General features: G+C 39.3%; 1 protein-coding gene across 8 annotated transcripts in view; it reads right to left on the bottom strand.

Annotated features, from left to right (window-relative positions):
* SCEL (sciellin) overlaps positions 1-25,323 on the bottom strand; it is a 166,955-nt gene that overhangs the window by 120,239 nt on the left and 21,393 nt on the right. Inside the window, exon 1 of one of the 8 annotated variants that reach the window (XM_058437994.1) lies at positions 18,616-18,646. The exons of the other annotated variants lie outside the window; for them this stretch is intronic. The gene's annotated coding sequence lies outside the window, so the exon portion shown is untranslated. Of the gene's footprint in view, positions 1-18,615; positions 18,647-25,323 lie in introns of those variants that run through there. 8 annotated transcript variants of the gene reach the window in all.

Here is a 25,323-nt window from a genome sequence, read left to right as displayed (position 1 = left end):
TCTTTGCCCGCTTCTTCTTCTCAGAGTCTCAACATTCAATAGACTAGGCTAGGAAAATGTGGTTCACATGGTCTCCCTCACTTATGCTAGTGTTTCTGTTGGTATTTTCCTTTACTTCTTGCACATTCTGATGGACTGAATCTCTCAAACCACTGGGGTGTCCCAAAAGTGTGTCCTTTTTCCTTCCCCACTCACAATATCTGCGATATCTGAAAAGCCCTCACCTCCCCCACTCACTTCCTCCTCCAGTTCACTCATTCCATCCACCCCCTCCACCTCCTCTCATCTTCAAATTGTCTCCGGTTCCTTTACTTTATATAATCAAACAATAAACCCTCCAGAGAAAAGAGGAGAATTCTAGAAATTTTTGATTTTCAAGTTTTATTGTAAATTAGTGGACTATCCTCTATTGGAACAAAATTTGTGATAATTTTAATGGTATCCCTAGAAAACAGGGATTTTTAAATACTCTGGAATTGGCATACTTTATTATTTATTTAATTTTACAATAACCCCGCCAATACCTCATTCCTCTCCTAACTAAAAGTTATTAAAAAATAGTTGGCCTCAATAATTTGGGAGTGTGTGCGTGTGAGACAGAGAGAGAGAGAGAGAGAGAGAGAAGCTTTGAGGTCATTGAAAATACCATGAGGTAATTTGCTCTTTTCAAATTTTTGATGTTTTTAACTTTTTACTGTTGCTTTGTATTTTATTTTCCACTTCTTTACTTAATATTCAGTTCTTTCAGGAAGAATAAAATGGCATATGCGTATACATTCAGATGTCTTCTATAAAAACAAATCTTGACTTTTACCAGTTCTACTACTAAGGGCCTGATATAAAGAAAATGAGGAAAATTTAAACTAACAAACCAACCACATTCCCAAGGTTGGTTAAAAAGAAACATAAAGGCCTGATTAAATTTGTTTTTATACACAAGAGGCACAATACTATAATTCAAAGGTCATTGTCTGTTTAAAATACGACAGTTACAAACAAGGTGCGTCTTGTGCACTGCCTCCCGATCACAACAAATTTCCAAGAAACCATCAAGATTCTTGCCTACAAATCCAATCCTTGCAAACAAAATATTTGGCTTTAAACAAAAATTAAGACAAAAGTTGATATGAAAGCATCAAACAGAATAAAAATGTTATGAAAGCTCTTACTATTAACATGACTGATGCAACTCAGAATCAATCCTTTTTGTTTTTTGTCTATGGCTAGACATCAGCAGTTGTTTTCTTAAAGGGCCTGAAAGTCAATACTGTATTTTAGGGTTTCTAGGCCATATGCAAAAACTCCACTCTGCCCTATCATAGCAGAAAGCAGCCATAGCCACCATGGGAAAGGAATGGGTGTGAGCAGAATGGTCTACAGTGGCTGGAGCAGGTGATACTTGGCCAACTTCTGGTCTGTGCTAACCAACCCTGTTAGAACATCCCTCTCCCTTTTCACCCTCTCCCTGTGGAGGAGGGAATGCTCAATGAGAAAAGAGTCGTAAACCTGTAATTGAAGCCTCATTTTCCAGAGAAGAATACTGAGATTCTGAGTCCTTTGGGTGACTTGGCAAAAATCCAATAAATTAATTAGCATGGAAGTAAGGTCAGAGTTCATTCAAAATTATGGAACATGTCTCGACCACATACTCTGTCTGATGAGCATCTAAACACGTATACCTTATCTGATTTCATTCTCATAACAACTTTCTAAAGTACTGTTATAATCTTTGTTTCACCCATGAAGAAACTGAGATTCAGAAAGGTTAAGCAACATGTCAATTTCACAGCAGGCAAATGGTACAGGAAGAGGACAGGGCTTTGAACCCTCTGCTTCTTGCTGCCTCCACTGCTACTAGTGCTTCTGTTGCAACACTCTTACCAGCCTACTTTCCCTTGGATGCTATTCCATGGTCCTCTTGAGAAGCCTTGTCATGGTACTATGTGTTTTTTTTTCTGTGTTTAGAAGTTAATACTGGAGTTCTCACCATTTCATCTGCCCTACAGTGTCATGGGTAGAATTCTTCCTCTCAGAAACACTCACAAAACCTGACTTGTTCAGCCAGTCTAACCATAATTCTGCAATACAGAAACAGGGAGTAGTCCTTAACTTACACACCCATGGCCAACCCCATGTAGAAAGGCTGGGAAATTGAATTGTTTGATCTTTACTTATGCAACTACACTAGCCTGAAAAGACCCACAACCACAGGGCATAAGGAAAGCTGGTTGACTTGATGCCCCCTCCTACACTGTCAGACTCCTGGAGAAGCTCTGTGATTCATTCCAGTGCAGGTCTTCAGAATAAAAGACTGAAATTTCCTTTTGTTCACAGCCAAAATGTGTGATTATCTTAGAAAACTGGGCCTTCCTGGCACCCCCAACATTGCACTACATGAACCTCCCCACACACTTCACCCACCTTGTTTTCCCATAAACCCTGTCAAACGAGTAGGTGTAGAAATGTAGAAAGCAATACAGACACATGCAGTACATGCTACTTTTCTAAACTGATGTATTTCCTTATGAAGGCTTGTCAAGTGTCATAACTAAAGTCTCACCATTAAAAGAAAAAGCCATCACAGGCGAAATGGCAAATTGTGAGCTGAAACAAATTTTTCTAAATTGATGCACTCATATCACAGAATCAAATATTATTCTTCCTGTATCCTACATGGGAACATAAGCCACTTTTACATGCTCATTTACTTAAGGAAAGGTTGTGTTGTCTACACACTATTATATTCATCTTCAACTACAGAAAAGGGCATACATAAAGTGCATTATCCTCAGATCACTAATATCCATAAGCAGATATTCCCTCTCTGCCTTTCCTTTTCAACCAAGGTCTATTTTACATCTGTTGAAATAGATGGGTTCCAAATGAAAAAAAAAAAAAAAATAAGTAAGAGAAAATTTCTGTCTTACAGCAAAAGTAATCCCCAGTAGGTTTCTGATGAAGCAACTTTATAAGATCTATTGTCCTTGACTCTTTCTTCCAAATCTTTATTTCTCCCAACAGTAATGGAATGAAAATGAAATGAAAAATCTGGAGTCAAGTTGGGTAAAAAAAACCCATAGGAGTCTCTACTGAAGTAAGACAAGGCTCAATTAGTGAAGCGATGGGTCATACAGTCACATCAGCAGCTTTACTATTCACAATAGCAAAGACATCAAATCAACCTAAATGCCCATGAATGATAGACTGGATAAAGATAATGTGGTATATATACACCATGGAATACTATGCAGCCATAAAAAGGAAGGAGATCATGTCCTTTGCAGGGACATGGATGGAGCTGGAGGCCATTATCCTTAGCAAACACAGGAACAGAAAACCAAATACTGCATGTTCTCACTTGTAAGCAGGAGCTGAACAATGAGAACATGTGGACACATGTGAGAGAAAAACACACATTGGTGCCTGTCAGAAGATTGGGGGTAGGAGGAAGGAGTGGATCAGGAAGAATAGCTAGTGGATGCCGGGCTTAATACCTGGGTGACAGGACATATGTGCAGTAAACCACCCTGGCACATGTTTACCTAGGTAACAAACCTGTACATCCTGCAAATGTACTGGCCAACAGGCTGTGGGACTTTTTCAGGTGCTACTTGAGTTGACTGCAGAAATTTCTAGAAACAGCGCCAATATATTTCACTGATTTCACAGAGGCAAATCAAGAAAGGTTAAAAATTATGTTGGTGAAGTCATTTTCTGTAAACAAACAAACATTTAAAAACTGCAACAAAAAATTATCATCCAGAAAGCCTCAGCAAAGCACTTCAGATACCTCTGGGCAAATTCCTAACCATAGTAAACAAATTCTAATGTTCCACCTAGAGATTCGACTGCCATTTGCGTAGCTGGGCAGCTTCCTGGGTCTCTCCAGGAAGGTATGCAGCACACCCAGTGGGCTGACCCACCCTTCATAGCCAAACCTGACAAGGCTGAGCAAATACACTCTCAAGGCAAAGACATTCTTTAGGGATTGTGCAAAGGAATTTGGCAGCTGTGTCCTCCCCATGAGGTGTAGCATGAAGAACAAGTTCCTCAGTTAGGGGCATAGGATCATCCACAAAGTAGAAACCACTATTAAATTGTGTTTACCCAGAAATCCACATTTACATTAAAATGCCTGTAGCCTTCCTCTGCTACTTTAAGATATTAAAAAAGAAGTTACTTAATACTGAACCAAGTAAAGTATGGAACTAATACAAGATACTTTGCATAAATATCTTTTCTGCTTCTCTCTTTTCTTCCTTCCTCTCCCATGAAGCAGATGCTGGCATTCACAGTGCAGCCCAGGAACCCAGTAAGAATGACTCAAGTATCTCCTTCATGCTAGGAGGGATGATAGGCTTCAGCCCAGAACAGAGCTTCCAATAAGGTTCTTTTTCAATCCTACAAGTCACTGTGAGCAGAGAGATACTAAGGTCCTTTTCATTCTAACCATGTTTCCACAGGCAATATTGGTCATAGAAAAGTCAAAGGCATAAGAGGTATTTGGTTCCAGCCTCTATCTTTTTATCACCAGGATCCTAGTAGACCCAAGCTGAGGACACTAGCTTTCTGTCTTGATGTGTGGTCTGCTTACTTTGGGCAGGCTCTGCCATTGAGTGATGAAGGTGCTATTGCCCTGAGTGAATCATGTAAGAGTGCAGAGGTGAGCTGCCTATCACCCTGGGGGAACGGCTGAGTCTTTCTTGATTCCGAAGGGGAGTCCATTGACATGGTCCCGTGAATCATGTGTGAACTATACATGACCCTCGTGGATGCCAGAGTTGAGTGGGTGGAGCATTGAATAATTTTTTTGGTTGTTGTTATTTTGTTTGTTTAGCAAGGAAGGCTCTCTGACTTATCCATGGGTTGGGGTAAATGAAATAATAGGCCAGTTCCTGGAGGCCAGAAAGGCAAGCTGATAAACAAGATGGATGCTGGAGAAAGAAGTCTTACAAGATATCTAGATCTTTGGGACTAGATTATTGTTACTCAGGGACAGAAACCTATTCTGTCTGTAATCATTTCTGTGTATGTGCTGGAGACAATTTTATTGATGAATAGTGGTTTGCAACTTTTCCCTCTCTCTAGCCCATATTAGAGCATTTGAGCATTGCCCACTCATTTTTATCCTCTACTACCTCTATTTCCCAGGTTGATTTTCAGGAGGACCAGCTACACAGCATAAGACCTACACAAATGGAGGAGAAGGAAATTGGTATATCCTAAAAGTCTACTGGCTGGTGAGGATGGAGGTGATCAAAAAGCAAGAGGGCAGGGAGAAGGATTATGAAGTAGAAACAGTAATGGGGAGATAAGAGAGTGAAAGACTCCCTGGAGCTGATACGCACTAGATAAGTATCATACAAGGAGGTTTAGATTGCACTAGCATAAAAACATTTTGAGCACGTACCACCTATAGATATTTTTACTTTTAATGAAATATCTGCACTTTGGTGTATTTTGTGTTGTACCAATTATCTGTGGGAAACCCAGCGCTATCTACTTCCCAAGATCTTTGAACTGCAATGGCTACAAGATTAGGAACTACATTTCTCAGAATGCCTGCCAGCACAGGTTTGGATTATGTTCTGTCTGTGAGAGATACTCACACAAGCTTTTGAAAGGTAGGAGAGAAGTAGAAACTATAATATTATTCCTGAGACACTGGCAGTAAAGAGATCATTTGTGGCTGGGTGCGGTGGCTCACCCTGTAATCCCAGTACTTTGGGAGTCCGAGGCGGGCGGATCACGAGGTCAGCAGATCGAGACCATCCTTCCTAACACGATGAAACCCTGTCTCTATTAAAAATACAAAAAAATTAGCCGGGCATGGTGGCGGGCACCTGTAGTCCCAGCTACTCAGAGGCTGAGGCAGGAGAATGGTGTGAACCCGGGAGGCAGAGCTTGCAGTGAGCGGAGATTGCGCCCTGTACTCTAGCCTGGGCCACAGTGCAAGACTCTGTCTCAAAAAAAAAAAAAAAAAAAAAGAGATCATGTGTTTTGGCAGATGGTAGATATAAGATGTTTCCTGAAACTTCCTGGCATCTTCCTGTGAGTTATTTCTTTTTAGTGGTGAACAGACAACTGAATCATGGTGAACCATTTCCTGCAGTTCCTGAAATTTCCCCATTTCATGAAAGGCATCAGCAGTTCTGCTTGACCTTCATTCCTCCAGCCTTCTTGTTTCCTTGGCAGAAATCTGATTTGATCTTATAAAGCATAATACACAATTATAAATTAAAAAGAATAACATAAATACTATTTTAAGTATATTATTTTACAAAGAAAATAGAAAAGAAAGAAAAAAGAAAAAGAAAGAAAGAAAGAAAGAGGGAGGGAGGGAGGGAAGGAAGGAAGGAAGGAAGGAAGGAAGGAAGGAAGGAAAAGAAAGAAAAGAAAAGAAAGAAATTCTGGGTCAGGCATGTGGCTCATGCCCGTAATCCCAATACTTTGGAAGTCCAAGGCAAGAGAGTGGCCTGAGGCCAGGAGATTGAGACCAGCCTGAGCAACATCAATAAAACCCCATATCTACAGAAAAAAAAAAAAAGCTGGGCAAGGTGGCACACACCTATGGTCCCAGCTACTCAGAAGGCTGAAGAGGGAGGATCTCTTGAGCCCAGGAATTGGAAGCTATAATGAGCTATAAAGGCGCCACTGCATTTCAGCCTGGGTGACAGAGCGAGACTCTGTTTCTAAAAATATAAAAATAAAAAAGATGGTCCCAGATTGAAAGCACCCCAGATGCCTAACAGAAACAAACAAAAAAAATCCCTCTGAGATTCTATCACCTTAGCCTTAATTATTCCTATAATTAAAATTTTAGTTAAAACGTTCAGCAATGTCAAAAAATAACTAGGCACACAGGAAACATATCACCAGGAGCAAGAACCAGCAGAAACAAACAGCTAATCAAAATAAATACACACAGGTCTGTGATTGGAAGTATCAATACAGATCCTAAGATAAGTATGCACAGGATGTTCAAAGAAATAAAAGCAAAATTAGAACATTTCAGCAGGGAACAGAAAATTACAAACAGTAACATAGGAGATTAGAAAGAAGTGGTGTTTGAAAAGTGAAAGAATTCTAAATTTGAATCTGTCTTTTTAGATTGTTATAGAGGTATATTTGTCAAGTTAGAAGGCTAGGACATATTTTATTTAATAGTTCATTAACTTGATTCATAACTTATCAACATTTAGACATATGGTATGTGGGCCATCATTTGTATTCATGCCGCAGGCTTAGGAGTAAACCTGTAAAAGAATAAAATGAAAACTTCATGCCAATAAATTTGAAAATGTAAACAAAATGGAAAAATTTCTAGACCAATATAGCTTACCCAAACAGATCAACAATAACAAAACCATATATCTGAACAATTCTGTTACCATTATTAAAAACAAAAATAAAGTCAGTAATTACAAATATTTTCACAAAGAAAAGTCTAGGTCTAGAGGATTTCATAGGAAAGTCGGGCTTATCCTAGGAATACAAGATTGATTTAACATTACAAAATCAATTAATGTGGTTTACCACATTAACAGATTAAATGAGGGGAAAAATTACATGATTACCTCAGTGAATGTGGAAAAAGCATTGGAAAAACTTCAGCATCCATTCAGTTCACTGAGATAATCATGTAACTATGAGTGGATAGAACATTCCTCAATCTGATGAAAAGTATCTACAAATCCTCCATCAATCACAGTATTTAAAGTTCATACCTCTCCCTTTAAGATTAGGAATAAGACAAGTATGATAACTATTGCCTCTTCCAGTCACCATTTTACTGGAAGTTTTAGCCAGTACAGTCAGACCTCCCAAAAAAATTAAAAAGAAAGAAACAAAATTATCATTTCTCATGGATGATATGATTGCATATACAGAAAACTCCAAAAAAATCCATAAAAGTGTTTAGAATTTAAAAGAGAGTTAAGTCAGGTTTTAAAAATATATGCATAAAATAAACATACAAAAATCTGCATTTCTATATATAAGTCACAACAGAAAAGGAAACAAAAATAGTGCTTAGAATAGCATCAAAACTATGAAACATCAAGAAAGAAATCTAACAAAAAACATGCAAGAACTCTGTGGAGAAAATTATTTAACTTCGTTGGAAGAAAGTAAAGAAGTGCTAAATATATAGCAAGATATAAAATGTCTGACAGATTGGAAAAACTAATATTGTAATAATATTGTGTCTGAGGCTGGTAGTTGTCCATCACAATCTATTTTCTCTTTCCTCCATGGTGCTAGAATGTGTTGGGTGCATGGTTACCCAGCTAGAACTACATTTCCCAGCCATGTTAGTTGGGTGTGCCCATGTCATTAACTTTCCTCCCACAGAACACAGGCTGAGACCATGCTGGGCCTTACGTTATCAGACTCTTTCCTCTTCCCCTTGGCTGGAGTCAGTGAATTGCAACAGCCCAACATGGACCACACTGGGAGTTTCTGGCTTTCTCTATGTTCTGTGTGATCTAAACGGTAATTATAGATAGGCATGCATGCAAAATTTGATTGAGCTGCAAAACTAAAATTTGAACATTTTACTGTGTTTGTTTTACCTCCATTATAGCAAGTTTCACAAAAAATTAACTTGATTGCAAAAGAGGGTAAGCCTGAGTTTAGCACGATCATTCAGGATGGTGGTGCAGCATTTTAGGTGAGAGATAATATTAGCACGAACTAGGGTGATGACTTGAGGAGATGAAGATGAATGATGTGGAATATATTAAAGGAGTTTAAATCCATAGGATCTGGTGTGGTGGATGGTGATGAATTTGGATGTGAGAGGTGAGGGAGACAGAAGCTTAGGGAAAGATTTCCAGTGTTCTAGATCTACTTAAACAAGCTGAACAAGGTGGCCCACAAAGTATGGGTCTGGCCTGAGGAAGGAATCTCCAGCTGCTTTTCACACTTATTTGGAAAACAAGCCTGAGAGTCTCGAAGCCAGAATTTCCAAGAGCCACTCCTCCTCCATATTTCCAGGTTTACATGAAAATGAAGCAGAGCCTGAAACACAACAGAGCCTTCTATGGAAAAAAAGGAAACAAATGAACATTATTAGATTCTAAACTCTCTCACCAAATTATCTTCTGATCTTATGATTATAAAATTAAATTTTTGCAGAATTACAGCTGGCATGTGTATTAATCCTGAATTGTTCTCCTTTTTGGTGATTATTACATATTAGCATTTTTAAAATTGATAATAACCCATATGCTTGTTATTATAAGTAGCTAAATAATATTCCTTTGCATTCATAAAATCTATAAAATGGCTGGCATGAAGAAGTGACTCTGCTGTCACCAGAAATAGTTACTAGGGAAATGACATAAATCACACGATTGCATGAGACAGTGAAATCTACCTGAAAATCATACTTCCCATCAAAGCCAGCTCCCTCTAGACTGCTATTCTCTCTTCCCTTCAAAGCCAAGGGAAATTAACAGAGCAGAACATCTAGGCACTAAGCAACAAGGACACACACAGACCCAGAACACAGGGGCACTAAAGCTGCGCTCAGTCAGGGAAGCCATCCCCCCAAGTAATAAGGAACTGGCTTGAGAGTTTTGCTGAGGATCTGGGAGGAAATTGACTCAATCTAATGTAGCTGATGGAAATCACTGTACTGAATGAAGATGCAAAGGCAGAGAATCATTTGTTCTTACTAATAACAGCCCTTAAACATAACATGACCCACCTATCAGAGCCACACGAGTTTGTTCCCTGGGCAGTGTTTTCCATTGCCAAGGAAAGCTAAAAAGACTGTCTCCCTAAAGTCAGTCCTGAAAGCACGGCTGTTACTCCACAGCTAGAGAACCAGGAGGCTCAAGGAAAAGCAGCAAGAGTTTGCACTGGAAACACTCACTTTCAGCGGGTTGCAGAATTGCAGCTGGTGTGTATATCAATCCTGAATTGTTCTCCTTTTTGGTGATTATTGCATATTAGCATTTGCACTCAGTTTCAGCAGGTTCGCCATTGAGCACAATCTAGGAAATCTCTGCATAGCAGCTGTCAGGGATGCACAACGTAGGAGACTAGGTAATGCCAATAGGGTCTGTCTTAGCAATTCTATGGGAGTGTATTGTAAAGAGCTTAAAGATGAGTCATTGAAAGGCAAATAAAATATATTTGTCTTCTATCTTTAAAAATATCCAATTCTGTCAATAGTTCTTAAAAAGCAATCAAGCAGTTAAAACAACAATCGTAACAAAACCACCTTTGCAAATATTCAGTTCAGCTACATAGATAATGTATTAGTTACTGGCTTTGCTGGGTATGTTTTTTTTTTCTTTTTTTTGAGACAGAGTCTCGCTGTCGCCCAGGCTGGAGTGCAGTGGCGCGATCTCGGCTCACTGCAACCTCTGCCTCCCAGATTCTCCTGCCTCAGACTCCTGGGTAGCTGAGACTACAGGCATGCACCACCACACCCGGCAAGTTTTTGTATTTTTTTAGTAGAAACAGGGTTTCACCATGTGTCAGGTTCTGAGGTGCAAGGGGAGTCAGTGGGCGAGTGGCGGGTAGCTGGAAAAACACGAGGAATTGTAAACAATTTCAAGATGGCTCTACTCTGTGGGCACGAGCGAGCCATATGTACGATGTTAGCAGGGTAATTATACCTTTTACAGACAACAGTGGCTCCGAGCCAAGCACAAGCTCACGTGGGTGATCATCTAATGTGCCTCACATGGCCTGGTTACATAACATGTGGGGGTCCTGCATCTGCGCTCCAAACACGCTGAGTCATGCTGCACCAGAAGGCCACCTCAGCCTACTCATGACTAAAGCGCAGCCATTTCCCTTACACTATGTTGGCCAGGCTGGTCTCAAACTCCTGACCTCAAGTGATCTGCCTGCCTTGGCCTCCCAAAGTGCTGGGATTACAGGTGTGAGCCACCGCACCCAGCTAGAATGGTTTTTATTAGAATGAATAACATGTTCTGTGTAAGATTAGTTGTGTTTAGTATGGGCGTTTTGCCTTCAATTCTACTTTGGTACTCCTTAAGACTTTGGATGAAAAACTTTCATTGTATTTTTATTAGAACTTGACTTTTTTATAAACCCCCTCAGTCCCCAAAAAAGAAAGAGAATATCTCTATTATTAGGAAATGCACATAAAATATTTTAGGGTAAAGTGATACTGGGGTAAAAAGCCATGATTTGTACAATTTATATTGGTAATATAATGGTAAATTGTGAAGAGTCAAGACAGCAAATTACAAACAAATGACGTAAAATGATGACAATAGAGGAACCTGAGTAAAGGGTATAAGAGATGTTCTTAGTGTTATTCTCATTCTTGCAACATCGAAATTTCTAAGCATGCAGTTATTTCCAAATAAAAACTTCAAATTAAAAATCAGGCTGGGTGCAGTAGCTCATGCCTGTAATCCCAGCACTTTTGGAGCCTGAGGCAGGTGGATCACTTTAGCCCAGGAGTTTGAGACCAGCCTGGGCAACAGGGTGAGACCCTGTCTCTACAAAAAATAATTTTTTAAAAACAGCTGGGCATTATGATGCATGCTTGTGGTCCCTGCTACTCAGGAGGCTGAAGTAGGAGGATCACTTGAGCCTGGGAGATCGAGGCTGCAGTAAGCCAACATTATGCCACTGCACTCCAGCCAGGGCAACAGAGTGAGACCTTGTCTCAAAAGAAAAAAAAAGAAAAAAAATAATAATTCTAATGAAGTATGCAGTAACACCAAATATTCTTCCATGGATTCCTCATCTCTCCTGTAACCTGGACAACTCCTCCTGTTTGTCCTTTAAAATAATCTGCCAAGGCATTATTTCCTCTGTGAATACCTTTGTCAACACTTTTCTCTAAAAAGAAACTATTAATATACCTTTCGTGTCATCTGAAGTTGCATTTATACTTTAGCGACAGAGTGAAAGTAGCAGTGATTTAAACAAGACAGAAATGCACTTCTACCCCCAACTTGAGGGAGAGTCAGTGCAGAGTTCTGCTCGGTAATCAGTGTCCAGGGTCCTTCTATCTTTGTTCCCTGCCATCCTTTGTACATGACTTCCATGCTCAAAATCACATCATGCTTCAGGGTGGCTGCTAGAGCTACAGCCAGCACATCCACATTCCACATCCACATCACGTCCGCATTCCAGCTAGCAAGCCCCAGTCATTTCTCCCCAAGCTAAGGGAACTTTTCCCCAAATTCAACCCAAAAACTTTCATTTGCATATTATTAGCCAGAACTTAGTCCATGGTCACATGTAGCTGCGAGACAGGATAGAAAATTGGGCCTTCAGCTGGATATTTTGCCACTTGGTATAGAATCGGTTTTCTATTATAAGAAAGAGAAGAAGAATTAATACTGGGTGGGAAATTATCAGTCTCTGAACACCTCCCATTGTGATATTCATTATTATTTTATACATCTTCCATTATGTCACATTTTGTTTGTTTTCATGTCAATATGGCAAACTACAGGATAAATTTTTAGATATGAAATATCTATATTCATGTCTAGTCCCCTGATGCTAGCTCAGGCCAGTCACATGGTAATTGCTCATGTAAGGTTGAAGAAATTAAGTGAACTGATAGGCAGCCATTCGAGGTATTCCAAATGAGTACAATTTACATTCCACACAACTATCATTCAATTATGGAAGACTTTGAGAACTGACTTCTCAAAGTTTAATTTGGTTATAAAATCTGAGTTAATTTTGGTGGTGACAAAAATTCCCTGATGATTATAGGTCATAGAATATAGAAGATACTATACAACAGAAGGTTTTAACAGCAAATATAATTATTTTTCCTTAGCCTCAATGACTCTTCCCTCTTTTGTCTCTGAATGCTGAGAGTTCCTTCATTTCAATATTAAAACATTTAATGTTAGGTGATTTCTAACCTCATGTAACCAATCTATAAGGAAGAGGGTTCAGAAACAATTTAAATGGCATTCTCAACAATGAGCAGCATAATAGGAAACAGGAAGCAAAGATGTCAGATTTCTAAGTGATGTTTCATCTTCTCAAGCATACGATTCTTGGCAGAACCCAACCAATCTTCAGAAAGGAGCAAAAGGTCAATCTTTCTATGTGAAAACACTTAACTGGAAAAGAATTTTCATCCACAGGAAGAAAAAAACCTTCTGTAGTTATGCTTTTACTATGTGTCAGGCAATTTGCCAGATACTAGAGGCAGAATGGTATAAAAGAAAGAAAAGACCCTTAATTTTATGGAGTCTTTAGCCTCATAGAGTTCTTCCAGCTAGTAAGTAGTAGAGTATGTTTTCAAAGATTGTCTACCTTTAAAACCTGTGCACTTCACTTGATCTTAGCCAAAAGGCCAAGAAGCAATAACTCACTCACTTGACCGCTGTATTTTTGAATTAAGAATTAGCCCTTTTTATATATTTCTATCTTAAATTTTGAGTCTACAACCACGAGAGCTAACAATCCTAAACTGTTGCATTCAGTACTTGTGATTTCCATTGAAAAATGAAATTGGTGGTAATAGTGATTGAACTGGGAGTAACTTTTTTAAGTAAAACAGAATGTTCATTGATATTTTATCTCGTTTTAAAGGCTCACTTCACTGAGTTCTATATAAATAAGTTACCAAAATTTTGGAGTTCTCAGATTGCTCTATGATCATCTCAACATAGCAAGCAACACTCTGAACTGCAAAGCAATCATTTGGATATTCTTTTTCTACTTGATGGCAAAAATTCATATTCAATTTTTTTCCCTAAGTTACCCAGATAATTTGGCACTGTGGGCAGCCTCAGCACAGTTGCCAGACATACTAGGAAAAAAAAATTACCCGAAAGAAAAGGTGGGGCCTCAGAATAAGTAAAACAAAAGCCATGCCAAGAAAGATAAACACACACCCTCCTTTGACGCTTATTGCCAAGTGTCTTTAAAATCATGCCAAAGAAAGCATCCCATCCAGGTTTACTTCATCTCAATCTCTCCCATTCTAACTCTAAATAAGCAGGCTGTCACTTGCAGCTCAACAATTCTACCCCGAGCTTTAAAAAGGTATTAAAGAACTTATTGCCTGAAATCAGAGCACTGTTTTACTGTGTTGCCTGATTCTTATCTGATGAAGAACAGTCAAGAATGGAATACAAGGCGTCTAGTCACATATTTGAGACCACAAAAGATCAGGGTGGGACAACCTCACAGCATATCACGTGTTCTCCAGATGGTCCATTGAGTACCTTCTTCTTTGAGAAAAAAACAAAAGCATCCCTTACTGGTTGTCACACCTACGTTCTCTGATTAATAGGTCTTTCACTATGGGAAGTTGTCCAGCCTGAAATGTGAGATCATCAAACCCTAGAAAAGCCATAATAATATCATTTCGCTATGTATACCCAGCATTTTGCCAAAAGAAATTTTAAGTGCCTCTGAATCACTGCTCCAGAGCACCAGCCCACAGTGACCACAAAGCATACGCAGTCTCACCTAGAATGATCAGCAAGATAATAATTCTCCCTGGTAGTAACTCTTGCTGTGGTAGCAAGCCCTGATCATTGTTCTTTTTTAAAACTAGGGGAGAGACAAACGCTCACGAGTAACTGTAAATGTGACAAAGGATGATGTCTCCAGGTCAAAAATGGACTACGTGACATCTGAAATCCATTTGGATTTCAGATGTCACGTAGTCCATTTTTTATGCATTTCCCCCTTCTTAAAAATTACTATGGGTTATTGTATAACAAAGTAAATTAAGTGATTATATTAAGTCATTTTAGTTAAAAATTGTTCCAACTTGAGCCTAATGCCTGCCTATGATTATAGTTTGTAGCCCTATTAAATTCAAGACCACCCCCCGCCAAGCCAAAAATAAAAATAAAAAAAAAAATAAGAACTAGGCAGAAGACACGGAAACAAACACAATCATCTGCTTGGTTCTGAAGTCTGAGTATGACCAAGAAGAGGCGTTTAGTGGTATTGGTGGGATAGGGAAGTACAGGGGATTCAGGACTTTATGTCCTAAAAAGGAGCAGTAGTACCCAAGTTCTAAAAGGGACAATAAGAATGAATCTAATCAATTTCTTTTTAATGAATAAATTAATTGAATTGGACATCTCCATATAAAATACCCATGCACTTTTCACTTTGGGGCACTAGAGGGAAACAAAGTAAAAAAATAATGAAGCCTCGTGTATTAAGCTGCTAAAAGAATACTTTTTTTTTCCATGTTAATGAATTCTTCTGTTACTTTTGGTGGGAAACGGTATTCACATGGTAGCCTAGTTTCAAAAAATACCGGTTTGGATTTGATTTCACAATACTTCAAGCCCACTTACCAGGAACAAACCTACAGCCAGAACCTCAGAAGGTCCATTATCTTTGGTTAAGTCAGAAAAAAAAAAAAAAAGTGAAGCAGTAAGTCAGGTCTGAGAAGGATGCAGGTGACAGAAGCCTATTATTTAAGGCTTAATTAAATTCTTTTTAGGAAATTACTTTCACAATTACATGTAAGAACACATTTTTCAATGTTGTTGGCGGGGGGAAGAGGGAGAGGTTCAGAAAACAAACAAAAAGCAGTTGGGTACTATGCTTAGTACCGGGTGACAAAATAATCTGTACACCAAACCCTCAAGTAATGAGTTTACACATATAACAGACCTGCACATGTACCCCGGAACCTAAAAGTTAAAATATAAAAAAAAGAGCAGGAGGCAGCAATCCACTTCTGACTTTAGCTTCCTTTTTAAAGTGCACCAATAGGAATGTCACTGCTTTCAGAAATGAAAGAAAAAGAAGCACTATAATTTAGTACACACATTTCATTGCCATCTTCTCATAAAGAAAAAGTGTTCTGAGATTTCTCTTTTTTTTTTGAGACGGAGTCTCGCTCTGTCACCCAGGCTGGAGTGCAGTGGCGCCATCTCTGCTCACTGCAAGCTCACGCCATTCTCCTGCCTCAGCCTCCCGAGTAGCTGGGACTACAGGCGCCCGCCACCAAGCCCAGCTAATGTTTTGTATTTTTAGTAGATACCGGGTTTCACCATGTTAAGCCAGGATGGTCTCAATCTCCTGACCTTGTGATCCACCTGCCTCGGCCTCCCAGAGCGCTAGGATTACAGGCGTGAGCCACCGTGCCCGGCTGTGTCCTGGGATTTCTGTTACTGATGATAATAAATATCAGGGAGCTCTTTGGGGAGTTTCCAGTCTTCAACCCTCCCTACTGTGGTCCACTTCCCTCTTCAAATGGACAAAATTTCAGGTGAAGGAAGCCTTATTTTCTAACTACTATACCAGTGATTATTTTTAATCATATTTTATATATGGAATATTTTTATGGTTAGTTTATTATTGAGGTGATGATAATGTTTGAATTTGAGCTTGTCATACCCCTCAATCCAATCAATTTTCTTTTTTCTTTTTTTTTTTTTTTTTGAGACAGAGTCTTGCTCTGTCACCCAGGCTGGAGTGCAGTGGCGCAATCTCGGCTCACTGCAAGCTCCGCCTCCCCGGTTCACGCCATTCTCCCGCCTCAGACTCACCGAGTAGCTGGGACTACAGGTGCCCGCCACCACGCCCGGCTAATTTTTTTGTATTTTTAGTAGAGACGGGGTTTCACCGTGGTCTCGATCTCCTTGACCTCGTGATCCGCCCGCCTCGGCCTCCCAAAGTGCTGGGATTACAAGCTTGAGCCACCGTGCCCGGCCTCAGTTTTCAAATCCAGGGATTAGTCTTACTGAAAGGAAAATAACCCCACTGGGTTCCTATAAATTTATTCAAAGCATTGTTGAAGTAATACTTGATTTCAAAATGTATATATTCAATGTGTACCTGTATGTGTGCATTATAGAATTGTTTAAAGCCAGACATTGTTAGGAGAGAAAAACAAAGGGGTAAATTTTTTTCTTATGTGCACTGTCATTATAAAATGAAAATATATTTATTTTGAGTAACTCTGTAAATTTGGTATTTATTTGCAAGGCTGAATGAGTATAAACTTAGTCCTTAGTCCTTTCTGAGTCTTCAAAATCTGGGGGTTTACAAATTCAGTGGTGTTTGGTGCCTCTAAATTTTCTTTTTTTTTTTTCTTTTTTTTTTTTTGAGACCGAATCTCACTCTGTCACCAGGCTGGAATACAGTGGCATAATCTCGGCTCACTGCAACCTCTGCCTTCCAGGTTCAAGCGATTCTCCTGCCTCAGCCTCCCAAGTAGTTGGGACTACAGGTGCGCACCACCACACCCAGCTAATTTTTGTATTTTTTAGTAGAGATGGGGTTTCACCATGCTGGCCAGGATGGATCTCTTGACCTCGTGATCCACCCCCCTCAGCCTCCCAAAGTGCTGGAATTACAGGCGTGAGCCACTGCGCCCGGCCGGTGCCTCAAAATTTTCTATATAGCAATAGACTCTGAAAAAGTAACACTGAGCAATAGTAATGACTCTGAAAAAGTAACATTATGCTTGCTTTTTATCTATTCACGTGTTTCAAACTTAATAGCTCTTATAAATTCTATGGGTTATTAGAATTAAAATAACAACAGCAACAATAATAATGGCAGCATTTTATCTTTTCATCTTCAGGTTTTGTATTTGAAATACTCAACTAATAGTTACAGAAACACAGCAGGTCATGGCCTATAGAAATTTGTCTTAAACAGAGAAAAAGATGTTGTAACAACATATTGTAAACACACTTAACAGTGCATATAGGTATTACTAGAATGTAAGCTCCATGAGCGAGCATAGCAGCTTTTATTGCATTACTACGCGCTGTCTCCCTATCACAAGGATAGTGCTGAGCACAAGGGGGGCACTCAATTTTGGTTGAATAAATGTCAGGAAGGTTTGACCAATGGAAAATGGAAGACTTTTCCTCACTTTGAAACAGAAATCATCCCTAACAACTAAATAAAATCAACAGAAAAGTTTAAATTGCATAAATTCTGGATGACTCCCTTATGGGCTAGTCTGAACTAGCCAGTCAGGGTACGCTGGAAAATGGACCGATGACTGAAAGCCTCATACCTGACCCTATGGGAGAGGACATGGGAGACATTGAAAAATTCAGTGGGAAAGATCATTAATATGATCTTTAATCATATTAAATGTTTAATATGATTACATCCCATTTTGGATATAAACAGAATTTACTCTAATTTTGTAGATAAGAAAATTGATTTGCTCTAATTTTCACACTGGCAGTGATGGGACTAGATCTCCATCTCTCTGAACCCAAAACTTGTGGGCTTAACTGCCCTTCTAGATCAAGAGCATTTAAGCCAAGTTTAGGAGCAATATATGGGATGCAGTAACTTAAACAGTGATGGCCTGTTTTACTTTCTCACTAAAGCTCAGAAAAAACACCAAAACTAATGAAATAGTAAAGACAGAATTAGGAAACAAGCGACTTTAGCAAGTTGGTTGGAACAGATAGTGAGATCATTACACTGACATAGCTACATCTAAAATGCAAATGAAATACATGATGTCAAATATGTGTTACCTCAATGCTTTTCTGAGGATCTTGTCATAAAGCAGATTCTAATTCAACTAAAATTGGCAGGGGTAGCAGGGGCAAAGGACAAGATTCTGCATTTCTTACAGGCTCCTGGATGGTGCCAATCAACTGGTCCACAGACCAATCTGTGACAAAGCCTTACCTGATTCTTGTTTGAAATATCAGGTAAGAACTACATCCCTCTCCTTTGCCAGATGAAGCTTTGGGACCTGAAGCTTTTCAGGTTTTACCAGCTTGAAGCAGGTAGCGCAATACCCAGTTGTCCCTGAAATCAAATTAATCACAACAGGCCTAAAGTGAAATTTTGGAGATTAGAATTGGCATTTACGTGGAGTGATAATTATGCAAATATTCCAGCATACTTCTCTTTTGGTTCCCCTTTTTTAACCTGGCTTATTCCCTCAAATTCTCACCATTCACAAAACTAGAATATAAACACCACAGTAATGGAATTTATTACAACATAATGATAGAATGTGTTAAGAATCATCATTTTTCCATTTCATTTTGGGTTCCACTATGAAGGAACCCACTATGTTTTTTATTTGACCTGTGATTCCCCATCTGCCTCCTTTTAAAGACAGCAATTCAGCTGTAGTTACATTAGTATTTTTCTTATTCTTTAAGCAGCATTTATTAAGGGCATACAGTGTATCAAGCTGTATACTGTTTAAATAAGTTGTTTTTTATTTTCCTCACAATAATCCTAGGCGATGACTAATACTATTTTTCCCATTTTAAAGATGAGAAAGCTGGCCGGGCACGGTGGCTCATGGCTATAATCGCAGCACTTTGGGAAGCTGAGGCAGGCGGATCACGAGGTCAGGAGTTTGAGACTAGCCTAGCCAACATGGTGAAACCCCATTTCTACTAAAAATATAAAAATCAGCTGGGCATGGTGGCACATGCCTATAATCCCAGCTACTTGGGAGGCTGAGGCAGGAGAATCACTTGAATCTGGGAAGCGGAAGTTGCAGTGAGCAAAGATAATGCCACTGCACTCCAGCCTGGGCGACAGAGTGAGACTGTCTCAAAAATAATAATAATAACAATAATTAATTTAAAAAAAATAGAGATGAGAAAACAGAGGTTTAAGGAGACACAGCAGCTTTTCCAAGGTAACTTAACTGATAAGTCAGTGTTCCCTGAATACAAAGCCTGAGTTCTTAGCCATTGTGCCCTGGTAGTACCTTTTCTGAAAGAAAAGAGTACAAATATTCAAATTTTCAAATTTTCTTTTGAATGTTTGCAAAAAGCAAGTTTGTGGGTCTGTTTTACAAGATATTTCCAAGCCTAGAAGGCATTTCTGGCTTACTGTGGGAAGTGATGCTACCCATCATGGACTTTATCACCAATAATCCTAAGTGTTCCTGACTTTAATTTACATGATGATTAATTCTGACCATGTGCATTTGTGTTCCTGCAGGAAATCCCTTTTCTCTGTACTTCTATCAGCTCCAAATTTAATCTGTAGCTGCAGCTGCCATGATGAGTGCCCCTGCCACCAACTATTCCATCCTGGACTGTGTCTCTAGAATGACTAGTTTCTTTTGGTTGTTGTTTATACCATGCAAATAGGACTTAGAATGAATCACAGAACCTATTACTTTTCTCCTGGACCATTAGGCATTGTGAAGACATAGCTGTATCATTTGAAGCTTTCTGAAATGGGCTGAAATAGAGAAGTGGAAACCCAGAAGATAAAGAAACCCCAGTGGGACAAGCAATTCAGAAAGCTCCATGCAATGCCCAGTAGCCCAGAACAGCATAATGGTTCAGCAGGGAGTAGCAAATGGATGTCTTAGCATCAGAGACAGTATCGGGACAATCAGGTGGATGTAAAACTGGATGTGGTTGGCATCAGAGACAGATGATTACAGGACCTGAGAGAAAGTGTGAGGGCACATGTACGCCATAGAAATGATGAGAACTTTGGTACTGAATAACCTATTTAGTGAAGCTCATGGTTTTTTGCTTTTTTTAAAAAAAGGTCAAAGTTTAACATCAAGTAAAGGATCTGAGATGGAAAACCATTAAGTGACCTGATTCTGAGCCTCCAAACACTAGATCTAAATTTACTTGCTTAAATGTCTTCCAGCTCAGAATGGAGTTAATCCTCCAGTCAGGCCTGCATCTGGGGAATGCACTATGAGAATTTAACAAATAGAAGCTTAGGAAGTCGAGCAGATCACTAAAATTACATCTTCTTTATTTGAACTTCTAATTCACTGATTGAAGTAAATAAGCCCCTTTTGTAATCATTAACACTGTGTTTGAAGAAACTGAGCAATTAGAGACGGCTGTGAAATTCTTAGATGAACATTCAAGTGCATGTTGCATTGTATCTGTCTTGCAGGTTGACTTATAGTCACCCTAGTCCCAAGCTAGCAAAGGCTTCTATTTGTCCCCAAATGTCTGGTCTGCCTCCTTTTTGGCCACATGGCTGTACAGAATGAAGAGAGTACAGTTCTCAGTTTCCTTTACCGATAGGCATTGCCCTGTGACTAAGTTCTGGCCAGTGCGATGTGAGTAGTGTTGGATTGAAGCACCAAAAAGTGTCCTTCAATGCTGGGAGCATGCATCCCTTTCCTTGTCTCCCTTTCCTTATTCCCAGTGTCTGGAATGAGAATATGATGGCTTGACTTAAAGAATGGCGACCACAGGCCGGGTGCAGTGGCTCATGCCTGTAATCCCAGCACTTTGGGAGCCCGAGGCGGGCAGATCACGAGGTCAGGAGATCAAAACCATCCTGGCCAACATGGTGAAACCCCGTCTCTACTAAAAATACAAAAATTAGCTGGGCATGGTGGCGCATGCCTGTAAGCCCAGCTACTTGGGAGGCTGAGGCAGGAGAATCGCTTGAACCAGGGAGTTGGAGGTTGTAGTGAGCTGAGATCCCGCCACTGCACTGCACTCCAGCCTGGCGACAGAGCGAGACTCAGTCTCAAAAAAAAAAAAAAAAAAAAAAGAATGGAGACCACAGATAGATAAACGGCAAGAAAGACAGAAGCCTGGATGCTTGCCTGAGTGCTTGAGCACATCAAGAAACAGAACTGCCTGCCATTAAAGGCATGGAATGCCTATATCCAGGCATTAATGGGAGAGAGAAATTAACTTCTTTCTTGATTAAACTGCTGTCATTTGAGTTTTATTGATAGTTGCAACTAAACCCCATTCTAAGTAATTCACTGAACCATCATCTTCACAGACATCATAATCAATTAAAAAATAACATATTGGTTGCTTCATTGACTAATGCTAAGTGGTCACAGTGGCTGTTGATGTACAAAGTGATAGAAATGAGGCTGAATCTGTGGAAAATCAGGTTTTAGCTAATCAGTTTCAGCCATTTAACATTCTGTTTAATGCAACACACAAGTTAAGCAGCAACATTAACATTCTCAAAATAAAGCATATTTACCTTCACCATTGTTTCTTTAAGATATTTTTCAAAGTCACCAAATTGTCTTATCTAGACATAACATAGATATTGAACAATCTTGATACTCCTTGCTTAGTACAAAGAGTTGTGATAAATGAGTGGAACTAAAGGGGAAAAATAAGTAGGTAGGGAGCCAGGAAACTCTCCTGCTGAAAAAGAAAAGTGTTTGTGGACCGTATAATGAGAAAGGTTACATTAATCTTTTTCTGGCAGCCACAGTGACAGAGTAATGATGCTTTAATCAGTGGTTAGATGATTCTCTGCAAAAATGTGAAAAAAGTAAATTAACAATCGATACCCACCACCCTTCTGGGTAGCCTGTTTGTATTATTTTCTAGCACACTCAACAGTTCTTAGCTCTAATGTCTTTATGATATCCCCTTGGCTGCCCCCGCCCCACCCCACACACACACACGATATGATTCCATTCTCCAGATCTTTCACCTCATCTCATTAACATAATAGGAGCTGACACAGTCTTTATCTATTAGCTCCTTTGACCCTATGAAATACATGACTTGAGGTGCCTTTATTATCCCCACTTCAAAGATAAGAATGTGAGCCAAAGAACTAGTAAATTGTGGAGCTAGAGTTCAAATGCAGGCAGTTTGGCTCAAAGTGAGTCTGTTCTACAGATATATCTCATTCCCTTAGGAATATTTGCAACATAAAAATGGCAGATGTTAGTTATCAGATAATATCTGCCAAGAAACACAACTCCTAAGCCTAGCTAAAATTTGTCTTTTCAAGGAGAATCAATAATACAGCACTGAGCAGGCTAATGGAGGAATTTGAGGGGAAGAGGACGTTCTATATCCCTCAAAAAATCTCACTCTTTAGGTAGTCAACCAAGTAGTACAAGCTGACCTTAAAAATTGAGATTATTAAGAATAAGTTCTGCCCTACCCGAGCCTAATATATTCAAACTTTCAAATGGATTTCATTTGCCCTTTTATAAAGCCCAAGTCCCTGATTTTAAGAAATTGCTGGAATTTTATTATTTCCAGCTTAGTACTGAACTGCTGTTCTTAATACCATTTATATTTCACTGTCATTTTCACTCTACCATTGATTATTTTTTCTCTGTATACAGAGAAAGCCTTTTGAATCTGGCAAATACAAACATTAAAAAGGCTTTTTAAGCTGGCCAAGTGCCACATGCCTGTAATCTCCAAGAGCTCAATATCACTCTAGGCAACACAGACAGACCCCATCTCCAAAAAAGAAAAAACAAGGCTTTTTATCTATTATAATCATGACATACTCCATTTCTGATTTCTCATGCTGACACAGTAAAGATACTGTCCAGGGAAGCTACTCCTTGTAAAGTAATGTATTTATAACAAGAACTAATATTTTATAATCTATGAGATGGATTTTCTTTCTCTGTTTGCAGATGGGGAAAGTGATGCTCAGTGAGTTTTCATATATCACCAGGATTAACCAGTGGGTGACAGCAGGAATTAGAACTCACCCAAATCACCGAACTGCAACTTTGTGCTCTTTCCATAAAGCTGCAGAGCCATGTCTTTGCTAGATTTCATGGCACAATGATAGTCAGAGTAAGAAGAGATCCATGAATTATATCTTTGAGATTTTAAAGTCAATGAAAATTGCAATTCCATGTATGAAAACTCACTTTTAAAAAAATCAATGTTTCTTAAACACATTATATTCTCTGACATCTTTGGCCAATACATGTTTTTTTGGCACCAACTGCCCATCCCTGCATCTGTAGGAAACTAGGAAACTGCCTGACCACACCTGATGAGAGACAGCAGCCACATGGTGATTTCACCTCCCACCCCTGACAAGCAGGACTGTACCAAAGGAAGGCACTTCCCTAAAGGGCAACCAATCCACTGGCCTTCCAGAAACCAACACCCATGTGACCCAGCTTAAAAAGATGAACTGTGCCAAAGAAATTCCTCTCCTAAGAATGTGGAACTGAGTAGCAGCAGGATCGGCACCATTTTGTAGAAAGTATCAGGAGAACCTGATTCTGTAGAAAGAATCAGGTCCACAGGGAAGCTGAAGTTATGAGGAAATAAAAATCAAACATGTAAGTAATAAGAGCTACCATTTATATGGTACTTACTATGTGCTTCACATTCTTAATTTATTGACCCTGTGAAGAAATTACTGTTATTAACAGGTCCCCACCTACCACCATTTTACTGATGAGAACACAGAGGCACAAAGGAATTAAGAAACTCATCCAAGGTCACACAGCTTGGGAGCACAAGATCAAAAGCCAGGCCCTGTGGCTTCACTGCCAAATTTAATTTCATATAAAGACAGCCTAGTATACAGACACAGAGAAGATAATAAATGGCACAAGCAAAGAGAAACAGAAAGTTTCAAGAGAGAAAGATGCAGAGAGAGTGACACAGAGAGAGAGAGCGCACAATACCCCAAGAGGCCTCCAGTTCTCAGCTACACTTTAGCTCCTCTCAGATTCTCATGAAATCCCTGATTACATCCTCACATAGGACAGCTTAAGTGCCTCTGTTCCTTGTAGATAACAGATTCCTAAATAAAATAATATGATTTATTTTGATATTTTATAAATATAATACCCAAAGATACTAAAGTTCTAGCACTGTTTATTTCTTGTCTGAGGTAACGATTGAATATCTTCTAGATTTATGATCCAATAGGACAGATAAGATAGACAAATATGGACACAAGAGAAATATTTATAATCTCAAGAGTGCAGTGAGATTATGATGTAGATAGGAGTTAAAGAAACTGAATAAACTCAAAACTGTTGAGCATAAATCATGAAAACCTCCTGAAGAAATAAAGCATGAGCTGGGAATATAACAGAAGATAGGACTATGTTTGCTTAATATACAACTTGAATCACGGTGAGAGGAATACTTTTTGCCTCAACAGAGAGGAGGAAAATGCATTGAGAGGATTGGATGAGAAAGTGCGTGTGTGTGTGTGTGTGTGTGTGTGTGTGTGTGTGTGTGTGTGAGAGAGAAAGAGAGAGAGAGAGAAAGTGCACACACCAGCTACTAGAATGTACAGGATAAAAAGAGAGAGCAGAAAATTTAAAAAAAAAAGCAGGTATTGTACCACCATATGAGAAGGACCGAGACCAGGATGATGAATTCCTATGGTCTTCTAAAAATCTGATATATTTTTGGCTGATGCTTTAGTAATAGTATTCAAAACAAAATATAACATTTTATGTTTATGAAACCACCACTAAATTCCCATTTTGTGACTATTTTTTTTTTAAGATGGAGCTTTGCTCACGTCACCCACGCTGGAGGGCAGTGGCACAATCTTGGCTCACTGCAACCTCCACCTCCTAGGTTCAAATGATTCTCCTGCCTCAGCCTCCCGCATAGCTGGAATTACAGGTGTGCAACACCAGGCCTGGCTAATTTTTGTATT

Source organism: Hylobates moloch, unplaced genomic scaffold, assembly GCF_009828535.3.
Source record: "Hylobates moloch isolate HMO894 unplaced genomic scaffold, HMol_V3 SCAFFOLD_4, whole genome shotgun sequence".
In the NCBI taxonomy this organism is placed as follows: Eukaryota; Metazoa; Chordata; class Mammalia; order Primates; family Hylobatidae; genus Hylobates; species Hylobates moloch.
The sequence above is the reverse complement of the archived record's forward strand: the minus strand, read 5'-3'. Positions and strand labels throughout refer to the sequence as shown.